This window comes from Haliaeetus albicilla, chromosome 25 (genome assembly GCF_947461875.1).
Source record: "Haliaeetus albicilla chromosome 25, bHalAlb1.1, whole genome shotgun sequence".
Classification (NCBI taxonomy): domain Eukaryota; kingdom Metazoa; phylum Chordata; class Aves; order Accipitriformes; family Accipitridae; genus Haliaeetus; species Haliaeetus albicilla.
In genome coordinates, this window is record NC_091507.1 from 24,206,433 (window position 1) to 24,223,851 (window position 17,419).

Consider the following 17,419-nt stretch of genomic DNA (forward strand, 5'->3'; position numbering starts at 1 on the left):
TTATAACATTAATTCAGGCAAAAATAACCAACAAGAAAACAAGTAAATGCTAGGTAAGAAGAGTAGAGATTGTGCATGTCCTAAAAGGAAACATTAAAAAAGGCTACATCATTTAGCTGGGAAGGATGGTTAAATATGAAGAATGGAAGGGAAAATACTTTTTATCTCCAAGAGTTAGGAAAGATTTCAGAGTACAGCAAGAATGCAATTTGAACAGCTACAATAAGAGCGTTGTCATCAGGGAGGAAAAGATATTCCTGTAGCAAAACTTCCTAACTGCCTCTGCAGAATGGCAACTCCTGATTTCATGATGAGGATACATAGGTTTACCCTGCAACAGGTTAATCATAAGCTGGCGTTTATAATGATTTGGTATATTTTTATCCCACTAGTTTTATTTCTTGTTATAATCAAAACTTTCAAAAGGAAGACCCTTGTGGATACACAGTCATCTATTTAAGTGCTTGCCCTGATTAAGACCATTTCAAAGAGCATACAAACATATATTAATGCAGTATTATTCACTACTTTTCATCCATCTTTTTGTGGCAATTTTATTGTAAAGATGATGAAAGGCTGAAACTTTATAATCTACATCAATCTAACAAGTAGTTAAATATCACTTCATCCACTCATTAGTACCCAAATACAGAGCCACAGAATCTCTACTATGTTGTCCTTGTCATCAAGTTATTTTAGTTTACTGTTAGCAATGATCACATTGTTATGGGCAATGATAATGGGAGACTCACTGAAACAAAGGGCTGAGTAGGGGATGGAAACAGTTCAGAAAAAAACAAAGAAAGGAATAAAACAGTATGTAGATTCTTCCTCTCTTAATAACAGAAATCTTATTCTTGGCTTTTCATAGGATTTCAGTTTGGCAAGTAAACTAGCTAAAGGGAAGTGGTGGGCCCCCCTCCCTGACACTTGACAGACCATCTAGAGCACTGCATACACTTTTGTGGCCCCAGTTCAGCAAAGACATCAGCAAACTGGAGCAAGCTTAGCAGAGGCCATCAGGATGATGAAGGCTGGAGTGTTGCTCCATGAGGGGAGGCTGGAGCAGTGGGACTTGTCCAACCTGGTACAGAGATGGTTTCAGAGGCACCTCACAGACAGCCAGGTGACTACAGGGAGGGGACTGGGAGGAGGTAGTCGGGCCCTTCACAGCCATGCATGGCAGGGGGATGACAGAAAACAGGAATAAACTGAAATAAGAGAGGTTCTTGCTAGATATAAGGAGAAAATTTTCACCAGTACAACAGGCAGGCAGTGGGACAGGCTGCCAGGGAGGTTGTGCAGTCTCTTGTGCATCTTTGAAAGTTTTCCAATACCTAACTGGGTAAAGCCCTGAACAACCTGATCTGATCTCATAGCTAGCCCTGATGTGACAAGAGAGAGCCATAGGGACCTCTACAGGAGTCTCTGAGGACTCTCTGTAATGAGGGTAACCATTAACTGTGAATCAGTCGTACAGAAGTCAGCTCTAAGAAAACTAGAAACGCACCATGTTCACCACACTAACAGAAGATGACTGGACAGTCTTGATTTATGCCCGCTGGGGCCAGATCCAAAAAAGAATTTGTTTACATTGAAGTACAGCGGTAGAACCCCAAAATCTCTTCCACTTGGTTTTTGATTTTGAAGCTCTTCATCTGTGAACATGCTTGGCACAACAGCTCACTGGGCAGAACAGTGCCTCAGTCCCACGCAAGTGCCATTAGATCCCAAACTAGCACTCAGCTATTGGTTATTCAAACACCTATTCCTAATGGGGTCATTTAAAACACACTGACAAGATCAGGCCATTCACAATACAGATAGGTTGTGGCTATTTTCCTATAAAATCAGCAATTATAATAGCATCCACCTTTTCCCACATAATATGACAACACTTGAAAGGCTCTGATAAACATTTCTTAGAAATTTGCCTTAAGTATAAAATAAGGTTACATGCTAGACTAGACTTTTCTGGGGGTAGAGGAAGAAAGGGAGGAAAAGGAAAGTGGAGAAGGCTAAGAGTCTTCAATGTAAAATTAGGAATTCAAAATTTATTAGGCTAGAGATACTCAGAAAGAGGATAATCATGTAAGTCAGTGATTAAAGCATTCACTGATGGTATTAGAAAGAAGGATTGTTATTTTCTCAGTTCTTGTGATTACTTCTAAGGAATTTTGGTAACAACTGGTAAAATATAAAGTGAATAAACAGCCCTTTTTGTTTAGAAACTGGTAAATATAAGCCACCTCCAGTTCAACATTCAAGTGTTACTGGGAATTGCCCAGACTTTGAATTTGGTTTCCACCACAAAGCTAGAGCTTGCCAGGTTCGACGTTGTGCCATGTGCACCTTCTTCATGACAGAGCCTGGATTTTGCACCCAGAATTTTAAAGCTTTTGGGGTCAGCTCAGTATTACAAGGCCCAAGAGACTAAGATGGCCTATTTTCAGGTATATAAATTAAAATACATCCCAAAAATACTACATTAAGAGAAGTTTAAAGTTACAATGTCAAGGACTTAAAAAAATGGGATGTGCTAGACATTAAGATTATGTAACCTTAATCAGTCTTCTTGTGAATGCACTTTAGGATGCTGTCCTTAATTGCATCTGTCCCAACTGTCTCCTTCCCTATTCTTTGACTATTTTCTTTAGCTCCCTTAGGCCTTCCTGTGCTGATTCTTTGACTTCACTCTTTGTTCAAAAAGGCCCCACTCCACTCTCAGTGAAGCTACTCTTCCCCACCCACAGTTGTCCTGTGGGTTGCTTATCCAATTTCAGGCTCCTATTCTGTGCATGACTGGGAAGTAAAGCATCCCTCCCACTTTGCTTGGAGTGGGGGTGGGTGGCAGGATTTTTTAAAAATGCTTTCCACCTAGATTTTTAACCTTTCATAAAGGAAAGAACATGTGGACTCAAGTGCATATCAGGCAGTCCTCCGCTCAGATATATCTTCTGTATGTCTTTATTTGTTTAACCAAATTCCACAAGAGGGTAGAAGCCCCAAGTGTATCAAGCTTCTACAAGTTTCATAAAAACACCTGTACAGGAGAGAGACCTTCTCAATGCAGATAAGAGAAAAAGGCTCAGCATTCATTCAATGCTTACAAGAGGTCAGAGAATGCATTTGAGGTGCAAACCCATCACAAAAAGTTCAGTGGTTTAACTGCTCACAGAGCAATGTATTTAACTTGGACATAACAACTTATTTTCTTCTTCTCTCCCTCTTGGAAATAAAATTCAGTCTGAAGCAGACAGTCACTGTGGAAAATTTCAGCCTAAATGGTTAAGATTTGGCAACGTGACAAACAGAACAGGGACTTAATAATAGGCAGCACTAGGGTCCCACTTGTAATTATCCATTATGTCCCAAGTGAGAAACTCACAAAACATTTCCTTGAAATGTAGGGAAAGTAGTTGCATCCAGACAGTTTAGGTTTTGAGCTGAATCCAGTCTAAGGTAGTGTTTACAGATGAACACTGGTTAGAGGAGAATCTGAAAACTTTCCACTGTAGAGGGGTGGAATGTGCTGGCCATAAAGCTGCCATCAGAAGTCTCTCATCTCCACCCCAGTAATGACACAAGCGCTATTTCTGCTTTAATTGTATATGTGACAAGGTTGGTTTAGTGCAATAATTATATACCATTGCAACCAATAATGCTTTTCAAAAATAGAGAAGGAACCAATTCCCTTTTCCCATGAAACCTCAGGCCATCAAGGAAGAGATGCCACATGTAGATGGGCTCCTGACTGAGGGGTGGACTTCTCCATGGACACCATTGTGCAGGTTATCCACGAATTTGAAACACGTGCTGCAATTAAGCAAGCCAAGTGGTTAAAGCCCCTGTGGTATGGAGGGTGCTGGCTGAAATCTGAATATGGGGAGGCCTGGCAGATTGACCGTATCACACTCCCACAAACCTGCCAAGCCAAGTGCCATGTGCTTACAATGGTGGAAGCAACCACCGGCTGTCTGGAAACATATCCTGTGCCCCACACCACTGCCTGGAACACTATCTTGGGCCTTGAAAAGCAATTTTTATGGTGACATGGCACCCCAGAAAGAATTGAGTCAGAGAGCAGGACTCATTTCCAAAACAACCTCATAGACACCTGGGCTAAAGAGCATGGCATTGAGTGGGTATATCACATCTCCTATCATGCACCAGCCTCCAGGACAGTCGAATGGTACAATGGACTGTTAAATAAGACTACATTGAGAGCAATGGCGGAGTGGAACCTTCAAACACTGGGATACACATTTAGCAAAGGCCCCCTGGTTAGTCAACACTAGGCGATCTGCCAATTGGGCTGGCCCCGCCCAAACAGAACTTTTACGTACTGTAGAAGGGGATAAAGTCCCTGTAGTGCACATAAAAAATATGCTGGGGAAAACAGTCTGGGTCACTCCCACCTCAGGCAAAGGCAAACAAATGAAGAATGAACTTTGATAAAACTGAATGAAGCGCAGTAGTGATGGGACCAGAACTGCCTTCAGCATGCAACAGTCCAACACTACACACCATCATCCTGCTGTGTCCAATGTCACCTGCTCGTCACACTGCACTGAAGCCCAATCCTGCTCTACCAGTTGAGCAGACTTCACACCATCCCTCCTGCCCAGAAAGACTGGTATGACAGATGAAGCCCAAAGTCATGGACTAAATGAACTCAATGGACATTTAAAAGGGACATTTAAACAGACATTTTAAAGGCCCATAGACTAAGGGAATGAAATCTGTGTGTATAGGTATCAAAAGATAGGAAAAGTGGTGGTGATTAATTGAAAATGCATCAGGAAGTGTGGGACCTGGACATGATGTAGATGGTATAGAATAATGGGTGGATGCTGTCCTGGTTTCGGCTGGAATAAAGTTAATTTTCTTCCTAGTAGCTGGTATAGTGCTGTAGTTTGGATTTAGGATGAGAATGATATTGATAACACACTGATGTTTTTAGTGGTTGCTAAGCAGTGTTTATACTAAGTCAAGGACTTTTCATCTTCTCATACTGCCCTGCCAGCGGAGGCTAGGGGTGCACAAGAAGCTGGGAGGGGACACAGCAAGGAGAGCTGACCCAAAAGAGCCAAAGGGCTATTCCATACCATATGATGTCATGCCCAGTATATAAACCAGGGAAGTTGGCCAGGGGACAGTGCAGCTCAGGAATTGGCTGGGCACTGGTCAGCAGGTGGTGAGCAGTTGTATTGTGCATCACTTGTTTTGTATATTCTATTATTATTATTTATTATTTTCCCCTTCCTTTTCTGTCCTATTAAACTGTCTCTATCACAACACATGAGTTTTACTTTTTTTTTCTTGATTCTCTCTCCCATCCCACTACAGGGGAGGGGAATGAGCAAGTGGCTGCGTGGTACTTATTTGCCATCCAGGTCCCTATGGCCATCTGATAAGGACATCTAATATACCAACATGCCTCTTTTCTTTCCCTGCTTCACTTCCAATTGACAAGCCCTGCACAAGAAGCCTTGCGTGCGTGCAGGATTAGGAGAGCAGAGTTCTGATGACAGCACAGACGTGAGGAAAGTTGTGCCCACCCCAGCTGAGCCCCAGGATCACCAGGGTATTGCTCACTTGCAGGTTGGACGCTCGCATCTGGTGCGCTGGGATGCGCCGTTTCCTGCTGGACAGAGCTGCCCCTCTGGCACAAAGCAGCTTTGGGTCTCTTGTGGCCTGCCTTCAGGCTGTCACCTGAACCAGGCGTTTTTTTTTTTTTTTAAATCACTCGCCAGCATCTGTTGACTGGCTGCTGTCACTCCCACAACCCTGATGCCACATGCAGACAGATACAGCAGACCCTGCAGCTTGGTCCAGGGGACACCCCGCCCCCCCCATTTGCAGGTTCCCTGTGCTGCTTCTCCTCTCTAGATAATGGGGTGGGGGGGCAGGGACAGAAGCGACCACCCGAGTTGTCTGTTCTTTGCACTTGACTGCTGTAAACGCTCCAGCCACTCGGGTGCTTTTTGGAACGGAGGCAATGAAGATGACTGCCTGGGCTGCGAGTGGGGAAAGGGCAGGGCAACGTAAGCCCTGTGCTCCCAGTAAGTAGTTGCTGCCTTTGGCTGGTCTCTACTGGGCTGAGCTGTCAGTCACCTCTCATCCAGCTGATGCTCGGAAGAGGATCGTTACGGGGATACTGCCTCCCGTTGGCCAAAGTCGGTACTGCCGCTCGGAGCCGCGCATGCGCGGTGACGGTCCCACTCTCCACGCTGCCGTCCAACGGTAACGGCAGTGCGATCCTGCGGGCTGGTGCTGCCGCGCTCGTTGCTTCCTTCCGGTGAGGAAACGCCGCTGCCGCCCCACGCGCGTGGTGTCGGCGGGCGCTCGGCGCGCAAAGCGCGGAACTGCAGCGCCGCCGCCACCCCGGGCACGCGCCTCTCGCCGTCCACTGCTGCTGCCACCTGGCGGCCAAAGTGCGGTACTGCAGCCCGGCGTTCGCGCGTCGGCTCTGGCCCCTCCGGCGCGCCGTCGGCGGCCGGCGCATGCGCAGTCCCCGGGAGCAGCGTGGCGGCGTGCAGGGCGCGGGTCTCGGCGGCAGCGGGCGAGCGTCAGGACGGCGGGTGAGGCGAGCGATCCCCTCCGGCGGGGGCGGGGGGTGCCTCCTGCCCGCTGGCCGCCCGGGGCTGGCGGGACGGGAAGCTGCGAAGCGGCCGCCGCGGCAGGCTCCCGGTCCGCCGGAGGCGAGCCGGGCCAGGGCAGCGCCGGGCAGTTCCCCGAGAGCCGATAGAAGGGAAGAGGGGACGGAGGCGGGCACCCCCCAGGCGCGGCCAGCGGGCGCCTCCCCGAGTCGCCGGAGCTCCCCCGGCGCCTTCCCCCGGCCCCGCTTGGCCCGTGCGGCTGCCCCCAGCTCCAGCCCCTCCCCTGAAGCCTGTGCTGTGGCCGCAGGCAGCCCCCGAGCCCTGTGGTGAGGGCAGCAAGCTGGCCCTCTGATGTTCTCGAGTCTCCCTGAACGTGGGTGCCGTTAGCAGCGGCGCGGGGAACGAGCGGCGTCTGCGGACACCCCTGCGGAAGGAGGGGCTCCGGCCAGGGTCGAGCTGCGGTAATAACGGTCACTGCTGCCTCTTTCCCTCTCCCAGAGGCCACGCTGTGAGGGCGGTTGTCCGTTCGTCCCCGGGGATGCCGTTGACTGCAGCGGCCTCAGGCTTGCGTGGGCTGTCTCTGCCTGGCCTCCCTCTCCTCGCGGCGTGGGAGCACAGAGGGACAGGCGGAGCGCTTACTGGCTGTGGACGGGAGCTGCTGAAGCTGGAGAGGCCACAGAAAGGTAAAGAAGAAGAAATGGAACGCTATCCGGCTGGCAGCTGCCTCCCGCTGCTAGCAAGAGAGACCCTGCCTCTCTCGGTGTGGAAGGATCCCACCTTGTAGTCCACAGCAGGTCAGACCGCCAGGGTCTGTATGCATGATCAGCAGTGCGGTACGGCCACGTAGTGAGCGAGCGAGGCTCCGTGTCTAGGAGGCCTCATCTCGTAAGAGCTGCGAGATGCTCGCGTGTTCCGTTATGTGGAGGACAGCCAAGCGACTGGAGTTATGGAAGAGGAAGGGAGGAGAGAAGGAGAAAGAAGTGTCTGAGCTGGCAAGGTCTCCTGGCAGCTCCAAGAGTGAGAGCTGTGGTGAGTCCTGGGCCCTCGGGGCCCTGTCACTCCTCTTGTGCCTCCTGGTCCCTCCCTCTCCCTCTCCTGGCCCCTTCTCTTTCCCATGCTTCTGTGATGTTTGGGTTTTGGTGGTTTGGGGGTTTTTTGTTGGATTTTTTTTTTTTTTTTTTGCTTCCCTGTACTTCTGTCTATTTTCTTGTCCTGCTCCCTCTTTCTCTCCCCCTTTCTCTCTCTTGTTTGACTGCGCCCTTTTCTTTTTCTCTCTGCATTCTTGTCCTGCTCCCTCTCCTGCTTCCTCCCCACTGCCCCCCATCTTTGTCCTGCAGCCAGTTGCTGTTTTTCCTTTTCCATCTCCTTGTCCTGATCTGCATGTGCCTCTTTCCCCCCTCCAATTTCTCTGGACTGTTCCCTGGCATTCTTTTTCTCTCTGCGCCTATATGTGCTGCTCTGTGTCCCTGCCTTCCTATCTCTCTTCTTCCTACTTTCTCTTTCTCTATCCCTTTGTCTTGCTCACTGTTGCTGTTTATTTTTGTCATTCTGGATCTCACTGTCCCCGTCCTCCTTCCTGTTCATCTCTTACTCTCTCTGACCCTTTGTGCTGCTTCTTGCCCCTTTTTCATTCACCCTCCCTCTCTCTGCAGGGCTCCTGGTACCTCTCTTTCTAAATTCCCCAACCCCCTGTGCTTCTCACGGTCTCTGTCTTTCTCTCTCTCTCTCGTTGTCATTGTTCTTGTCTGTCACACTGTCTTGCTTCCTGTCCTGTTGTTTCTCGCTGTATCCGTTTGTCCCACTCCCTGCTCGTATTCATATTCCTCTCTGTCCTGAGGACCGTCCCAGTTTTTTATCTCCGTCCTGCCGCTGTCCTGATTTTTTCCTTCTCTGCCATGTTCCCTGTCCCTCTTTCTGTCTCCTCTGTCCCTGCTGCTTATTTCTCCATCTCTGTCCAGACCCCTGTCCCTTCCCCCCCGCCCCGCCTTGCTGTTCCTCTGCCTTGCTTTCTTTCACAAGACCTTTTCTGTCTGTCTTTCTCTGCCCCATTCCCTCTCCCGCCCTTTCTAACTGTGTCCGCCTGTCCAGCTAGCTGTCGCTTCTTTCTTTTTTCTGTTCCTCAGTATTTTTTTCTTTTTCCGTATCTCTCCCCTACTGCCCATCGCAGTTGGTTTTTTCCCCTCCGATGCTGGCCTGCTCTTTGTCCCTTTTTTCTCTCTCTGTCCTTCTGTCGTGCTCCTTGTGTCTATTTAATCCCTTCATCTCTGTCCTGCAGCCCCTCGCTATTTTTTTTTCTCTTCTGTCCCTTTGTCCTGCTCCCCGTCCTTGTCTCTCTTTCCCTTGGTTCTGCCTCCCGTCCTTTTTTCCTTTCTTGCTCCATCTCTCTGTCCTGCTCCCTATCCCTCCTGTGCTCTCTCTGTTTCTGTGTCCTTCTCCTTGCCTTTCCCCACGTTCTCTGTCTTGTTCCCTCTTTGATTTAATTGTTTTCCAGGTGGCTGGGCACGGCTACCCGTGGGGGTGCTTCGGCTGGGGGGTTTGGGGTGGGGGCCTGGCCGTGCCGGTGATGGCGGGGAAATAAAGCAAGAAACGGCAATCGAGAAGTGACGCCCTGCCTGTGCTGGGGCTGCCCCGCAGAGTCATTGGGCCGGGCCCTCCACAGGTCCCGAGCACTCCCCAAAACTGCATGTGGGGCCCTGGGGGTGCAGGTCTGTGGGGTGGCTATGCTCGGCGTTGCCCGTGGGCACTGCAGGATCAGAAATGGAGAACAAGGCTTCTGTTCCTGGGGCTTGAAAACGGGCTCGCATGGCTGATTTTGGGGCTCGGAAACAGACCGAGCTGTGTGGCTTTGGGCCCAAAACCAGAGGTCCGGCCCTGCGTGTTTGGGCCTTGAGAACAGGCTCAGCAGCCGGGTTTTTTGGCTCCCAAATGGGCCCTGAGTCAGCTGTTGTGGGGGCCAAAAGCGGAAGCTGGCTTGGCTGGTTTTGCAGGCGGGTGGGAGAGTGTTGGGGGCTGTGGGGGAAAGCAGGGGGTGGGGTGGGGGTCTGGTTGTGTCAGACACCGAAGTTTGGGAAGCCAGCATGCAGCAGGCCGAACTCAACATCTGTGATGGTCTGTGGGGGGAAAGGTGCTTTTCAGACCCCACGTGCCATCTTTGAGTCCAGCTCTTCTTTCTATGCTGCTCAGAATAGTTGTTAAGTAATTAGTCACGCAAACTAACGAATATTTATTCGGCGTGTAACTCTGATGTTTAATCCTAATGCTCCAGTTTTGACAGCAGTTGATGTACAACCTTATGGAAAGCCCAGACAGTTGCACATAGCTGGAGCTTGTAAAGAGAAGCAGCTGAAATCAGCCGGAGCTTCAGTGCGGAGTTGGGGTTTCAGTGAGCCAGAACTGTAGCAAGTGGGAGCTGGAACGAGGCGGGGTGTCCGCTGTCTCGAGCGTGCATTAGCCAGAGGCAAAAGTACCTGCGGCTGTAACGAGCAGGAGGTGTGATTAGCTGGAGCGTATTTTCGCTGGAGCGTCCGTCGGCCAGACTGTGCTCCCAGCACGGCCAAAGAGCAGCCAGGCACAGGGAGGGCTGTCCGCAGCAAGCCGCTCCGAGCAGCAGGGAGGTGAGTTGTCCTTCTGCCAGCGGGGAGCCCGGCCTCTTCCGTCAGGGATGCAATCCCCTCTCTGCGTGGAGGGTCTCTCCCGGTCCATTCCTGCGGGCAGAAGCGAGGTGGGGGTCTCCCGGCTCTCCTGGGGCAGCCCCCCCTGCGAGGGGGCGTGGGCGAGGTGTCGTCGTCCCCTCGGTACCGGGCAAAGGGGAGAGAAACCGGTCAGTGGGAGCTCCTGGGGTGCAGAGCCCTTCCGGCAGAATCCTCCCCTGTCTTTTCACTGTTGGCTGGGTGTGACAAGCAAGTTCATTTCTTTGTCTCCTCTTTTCCCAGTGTCACCTTCCACATCACACGAAGAAAATCCTGCGTGGTTAATTCTGCTTGCTGTTCAGGTAATCGCACGTATCGGGCTGGGGAGCGGAGAGAAACACTTGCGAGTTCGAGGGCACTACAGATGCTCCACGTTAAACCCACAGAGAAGGCAAATTTGCTGCTAGTGCAGAAAAGCTGATGGAAAAATTGCTGTTAACAGATCGTGCCCTGTTCCTGAACTGGTCCCTTGCTATGTTTTTGTTTCAGGTGAAAGAATGAAATTTCATATCTGGTAAATTCAGAGCTGCCTGTTAGCTTCTTCAGGGTCGAGTGTTTCTCTTCTCTCTGTTCCTACTGATTTGATGGGCAAGTTGGAAATAGCCTTTTACTTTTTTATGTATAACTGAATTTTTAGGAATATGTGGTGTCCCTGTAGTTCATTTTTGAGCACCTAGATGCCAGCAGAAATGTAATGAGTGAAACATGGTGGAAACTGGTACTTAAACTTGATTTTTATTTGATTTTTTTTTTCCTTCCCCATTAAGAGTGTTGATGGCATGTTGTCCCGTGGCACAATCCCCATTCCGTTCAGCGGAGTCTTCAGTCTAGGACTTTTAAGTGAAAAAGTTTGTCCTTCCAAAAAAGTACTAGTCATTCCTAGGACCGAGGCATAGACTTGGAGAGTCGCTTAAGTACGTGATCGGAATGAAAGCCAGCTTTCAGTTGATGTTGCTGCTGTTGGTCTTTGCTTTCATTGATTTCTCCACCACTCCCTTGTGGTTGGGAGCTCTGAATCGTAATGTTTTTCAGTCTCTAACACATTTCCACACCCCCCACACCCCCCCCAAAAAAAGGAGAGGCAGTGTCTAAAAGTTAATTAGTTTCCTCACAAATGCGTGAGCAAATAAAATTTGAGTTATGATGATTAAAACCATAAAAATGACACCAGTCTTGCAGATCTGGACTATTTCTGAACAGGCATTCATCACACGCAAAAGTCATCAGGGGGATCACCTGCGCTTCATGCTCTGACAAGACAAAATGCTGAGGCAGGGATGAGCTCTGAAAGAAAAAAAAAAAAAAAAGAAGGATACAGGGTCACGGTTTTGTTTTGTTGTTGTTTGTTTTTAGAGAGTGCAATATTGACTGGTGCCAGCCTGCAGAGCTCTTCTGCTGCCTGACCTCTCCTTCTCTTTCATGGCTGTAATTGTTGTTTGGATAATTGTAGGAGAGCAATTAAGTTACTTGCCTCTGTGAATGTGCTGGTAATACCAGGAAGGCAAATGCTTGAACCAGTAGTGAATAACTTGGCGACGAGTAGAATTTCTGAAGGAAGAACAGCAGCAGCAACAGGAAGCAAATAGCAAGTGACCAAAAACTTGCGTGTGTCAAACGCATCAAAGCTTTCTTGCCGAATGTTGTTTGGCAATATGTTCCAAATGGCTTTTTTTGGTAAACGTAAATTTTCAGGAAGTTCGGGGTTGTGTGTGGCAAAACATGTCCCTCTGCATACATGTCCTGCTACGTAAATAGCATGGGTCAATGGCAAGTCCAGTGGCAGGGCTGCTGTGCCCTACTCTCGACGTTGCCGTAGTAGTGTTGCAGTATTTAGACCTTCACGGACGGGCCGAGGAATGGAAGGAGAATGCCCGTTTTCTGTAAGGGCTCAGAATGCCGACCCTTTTCTCTGCCTGCCTCTCCCCTATGCGTGAGATGAAGCTGTTTTATTTTTCTCCCTTGTTCCTGGTCTAAATGTTTCTGGAGCTGTTGCTGCTGTGGGTTTGCAATTGGTGTTACTGCATTTTTGTAGCGTTCTAGCGATGGGTCGTTTCTACTGTGGCGAAGCATCGAGATACGGTTTTCGGTTTAAAGCGTCAGAAACTACGTTCACCGAAACCGGTAACTCGTGGCGCAGGTGAAACCGATCTGGCACGTGCAGCTGTGCTCGCAGGGATGCTGGGTGGCTCCTCATCAAAACGGCAGGGTGCGTGTGTGGACATGCGTAGGGTTGCGCTCTGGGTCCGAGAGCGTTAACGTATTTTTGCTGTTGGAAGATGGAATGGAGCGTGTGCCTGTTAAATCTCAGGGCGGTCAAAAGCTAGGAGGGACCCTGAGCGGGTTTGGTGGCACAACTGCAGTTTTAAAAGATCTTGACCGTTTGGAGCAACAGCCTGGAAAAAATCATTCCTGTTTTTGCAACGAGGCAGTTCACAAGGACAGATGTGTTGCTGTGCTCTCTAGCAAAAATACTCAACTTGGGACGTATAGGGTGATGAAGCCTCGGCTATACTAAGGCTTGAGAAAATGTGTGTAGGGTCTCTATGTCTGTCACCTGCGTGTATCTAGGAAAGTGAGTTCTGGTGAAAGTAAAGTTGTCAATGAGTCAAAAAAGAAAGAAAAAAAAAAAAGCACAGTTGTCTGAAAAATGCAAAAGCTCTAGTGGCCTGTGTCAACAACTGTACCAAAGATGACGCAAAAATATTTTTTCCTCCGCTCAGTCATAGTGTCTTCACAAACCTTCACAAAAAAAAAGGCGTCTTTGGATTCCTACCCAGCTTTGTGCTAATGATTTTTTTCTTCTCTCAGCTGGATGTCAGCTGGCACCGTTTCGTCGTGGTTGCCCTTTCTTCTGCCGTGATGGTATGACACAGATGGAAAGATTCCGTAGTGGCCTGCAAGTACAAGGTACGCCTACGATGTGTGTCTGCATTTTTCCAAAGGTACTTGCAGTATGGACTTTAACATTGAGAGTGTGCCAAGTCTCCTTCTACATTTTTTTACATGAAATATTTTAACACAAATAATAAAAATAAGTTCTGTTCTGGAGCATGTTACACCTATACGAAGTTTAATTCCCTCAGTTTATTTTCTCTTCCTGAAAGCATAATCTTCTGTTTCTGTGTGCTTGCTAGTAAATGATACTGTGAAAATAATTTTGTACTAAAAGAGGGAAGAAACTGTTCATAAGAGTTCAGCTGTTCAGAAGAAACAGACTTTGTTTTCATGATAAAACCTTTATGCTTTTACAGTCAATGAGTTTTTTTAAAATATCATATAGCAGTACTCAAAAACGTTACTGAGATAATTAGCATCTGTACTAAAAGCAATCAAGGTCAAAGAAGAGACATTGACAAAACAGAACAAATGGGCGTCGCATCTGTGTGTTTTCCAGGCTTTCCCAGGAAGCATTAGCAGCCTTGTAACTAGTGACAGTGAGTCCTGAGGTGTTTTTGATGAGTTACTGCTTCAGTAATGTATTTTTTCCTTTAACCTACAGTGTGTAATTTTGACTTCAGTTGGAAAGAGATTTTTCAAAATGGAAGTCTTTCTCACTCAAAGAAATTTTGTTTTATGAACTTCCCATCAGAGTGGATCTTCAGAGGTGATCGACTTCACAGTAGAAGTCATCAGTAACAAGACTTTTCACTCTCTTTAAAAGAAGGAAAAAAAAAGCCAATTTCCTTCCAAAGACCCAAGCACAGCCCATTTTCCTAAAGCTGATGGCATCACTGGTCTTTGGTTTCTCAGTTGTAACAGTCGAGATAACATGAAAACGTGTTGCTCTGCATGCTTCAGTACTGCCAAAAGCATTAGGAAATCCGCCAGTCCTTTTTGGTAGTCTGAGGTATTGCAGCACTGGGGATTTTACAAATTGACTTGCATTGTTTAAACTGTAACTGCCAAATAGCTGTAGTATATGATTTATTAGGTGTATGTAAGCAGTTAGGTATTTTTCTAAATGTTTAAAAAGAGAGGCAACTGAATGTTACGGGGTTTTTTTCCTGATGTTTTGACGGAGTGCTCTGGAGTACTTTCTGTCTGGCTTTCAATGGTGCGTTTCCCTGGCAGTTCAGTAGCACCTGTCTCGGGCAGCTCAGCTGGCCAGGTGTCCCTCCATGTTATGTAACACACACAAAAACCCCTAGTCACATTATAACTGTGTACTTTGGAGATAGATAATTTAATGGTATGAATTCAGAGCTGTGCAAGTTAAGGTAATGGAAAAGGAAAACAAATACTTTTATAGTATAAGTATTTTTATTGGACGTATATAAACGTGGGCACACCTTTTTAGTGTAAAGTGAATTATTGAGATTTATTCTTTATTTTTCATTTTGCTCTTTGAAGTTTTCCACTTCACTTTCAGCTTTATTCACCAAACAAGCAAGATGCAAAGCAGCAGCAGCAGCAGCAGCGCAAGGGCTGTAGCTGTTGTGGTGGATCCGTAGGCGTAGATTCTGATTGTGTGCGACCTTGTCCCGCAGCCTCCCAGGGTTATCTCCCTGCAGCAGTGCTGTAAGGAAGGGAGGAGACGTTTTCCAACACTGGCAAGAGTGTTTACTTGTATGCTAAGAAGGTGTTCAAAATGGTCTCAATTAGCCTAAATGCTGATTTTAAGTGTTCAAATCGCTCTTAACTTTTAAAGGAGGTGGTGTATTTCAAGCTGACCTGTTTACCTGGAATCCTCCTTTAGCTCAGCAAGTCTTCTTGTGCACCCCCAGCCTCTGCTGGCAGGGCGGAATGAGAAGCTGGAAGGTCCTTGACTTAGTATAAACACTGCTTAGCAACAACTAAAGCATCGGTGTGTTGTCAACATTATTCTCATCCTAACTCCAAAATGGCCCTGTACCAGCTACTCAGAAGAAAATTAACTTTATTCCAGCCGAAACCAGGACAACCCTAAACCCCCTGATTCTGGGTCTGCAACGGAAAAAAACAAACGAATTTGGGACTCCTGGAAAGCCAAATCCGCCTGGATTTGTGCAGCTAGAAAGCAAAAAACCCACCCCATTTTCATGCACAGAACCACAACCAAAAGATCACCCCTTTATATGTTGTGGAAAAGCACTGAAACACACCCCAAACTGAGTATTTTGAAAAAGCAAAAAACTCCCCAGTTTGGGGAAGATTGGGGGTGAAGCACAGGCAGTTTGAGGGGCATTGCTAGGGGTCCTCCCAGTGTGGATTACCTGGTGTGGATTCTCTCTTAAGGGTTATCCCAGGTGAGTTACCTGCTGTGGATCATCCTGGGTGGACTCCCTGGGGTAGGTCATCCCCACCCATGTCCCCCCATGCACCTTTGTACCCTCACCTGCCCTTCCCCATGCGTGTGTTTCTCCCCCATATGCCCCCCGCTGCTCCAGCCCTCCCCCTTCACCCATGCGAGTTTTTAACCCATGTGAGTTGTTTCCCACCGCATCCCTTGCTCTCCTATCTCCTGGCCCCCCACCCCGCTTCCTTTCCCTCCTCCATATTCCACACACCACCACCCCCCATCATCCATCAGGCTCCAGACCCCTGGCATGCTGCCTGCACCCCATTCTCTGTCATTTTTCTTCTTTTCCTTACAAGTTGTTGCTGTTGTTTCTTTTTAATGATTAAACTGTTTTTGTTTCAAGCCATGAGTTTTCTCACTTTCGCCCTTCCAATTGTCTCCCCGTCCCACTGGGGGCAGGGGAGCGAGTGAGCGGTCGCGTGGGGCTTCATTGCATTAAACCACAACACGAGGTGAGTTGCAAGCCCTGCCTGGCTAATGCTGGAGGCTCTCTATGTTCCTCCTGTCATCTTGACGGGCCGTCCTTGTTCTTCATTGCCGCTTTATAGCGAGCACCTCTCACTCTGTAAGCAGCAGTACTGGGGCCGTGCAGGTACTGCGTGTTGCAGACAGCAAAGGGCAATTGTGACGCTTGCTGGCAGGAGCAGCAAGGAGTGTGGAGCCACGCTTCTGTAGGGAGCAAAGATGGAACCTCGAGGGCTCTATGGTCATCTGCTGAGGACATCTAATATCCCGACATGCCTCTTTGCTTTCCCTGCCTCACGTCTAATTACTTTGCACGCTGGAGGGCAGGGTGGTAAGTAACACTGTGCAGTGTCTCTTCGATAAGAGACAAGCCCCGCACAAGAAGCCTTGTGTGCGTGCAGGATTAGGAGAGCAGAGTTCCGATAGCACAGAGGTGAGGAAAGGTGCGCCCACCCCAACTGAGCCCCAGGATCGTCAGGGTATCGCTCGCTTGCAGGTGGGCCACTTGCATCTGGTGCGCTGGGATGCGCCGTTCCTGCTGGACAGAGCTGCCCCTCTGGCGCAAAGCAGCTTTGGGTCTCTTGTGGCCTGCCTTCAGGCTGTCACCTGAACCAGGCGTTTTTTTTTTTTTTTAAATCACTCGCCAGCATCTGTTGACTGGCTGCTGTCACTCCCACAACCCTGATGCCACATGCAGACAGATACAGCAGACCCTGCGGCTTGGTCCAGGGGACACCCCGCCCCCCCCATTTGCAGGTTCCCTGTGCTGCTTCTCCTCTCTAGATAATGGGGTGGGGGGGCAGGGACAGAAGCGACCACCCGAGTTGTCTGTTCTTTGCACTTGACTGCTGTAAACGCTCCAGCCACTCGGGTGCTTTTTGGAACGGAGGCAATGAAGATGACTGCCTGGGCTGCGAGTGGGGAAAGGGCAGGGCAACGTAAGCCCTGTGCTCCCAGTAAGTAGTTGCTGCCTTTGGCTGGTCTCTACTGGGCTGAGCTGTCAGTCACCTCTCATCCAGCTGATGCTCGGAAGAGGATCGTTACGGGGATGCGGATGCTGCTGCCCGGTGACCGAAGGTGGGAACTGGCGTTAGGGAGGCGCGCATGCGCGGTGGCGTGTGTCGGTGAGCTCCAGCTGTTGCCGGGCAACGGAGACGCGGTACGGCAGCTCGACAGCCGCACATGCACAGTGGAGTGTTTACGGCAACCGCCGCTGTTGCCTAGCCATCAAAGCGCGACACAGCGTCTCGGCAACTGCGCGTGCGCTGTGGCGCGATTTACGGCTGTCCTGCTGTTGCCGAGCAACTAAAACGCGTTACGGTAGGTCGGAAGCCGCGCATGCGCAATGCACCCTTTACGGCGCTCGCCGGTGTTGCCTGGCAACG

The 17,419-nt window shown here is 49.0% G+C and overlaps 1 long non-coding RNA gene across 2 annotated transcripts; it reads left to right on the plus strand.

Annotated features, from left to right (window-relative positions):
* The first annotated feature begins 10,296 nt into the window (after positions 1 to 10,296).
* LOC138681923 (uncharacterized) lies at positions 10,297 to 15,911 on the plus strand. Of its 2 annotated transcripts, XR_011322152.1 has the most exons (4): positions 10,297 to 10,593; positions 11,059 to 11,205; positions 13,100 to 13,725; positions 14,661 to 15,911. It is a non-coding gene; the product is annotated as an uncharacterized lncRNA (long non-coding RNA). The 2 variants fall into 2 exon arrangements; XR_011322151.1 differs by lacking the exons at positions 10,297 to 10,593; positions 11,059 to 11,205 and adding an exon at positions 11,212 to 12,412.
* Positions 15,912 to 17,419: the final 1,508 nt, after the last annotated feature.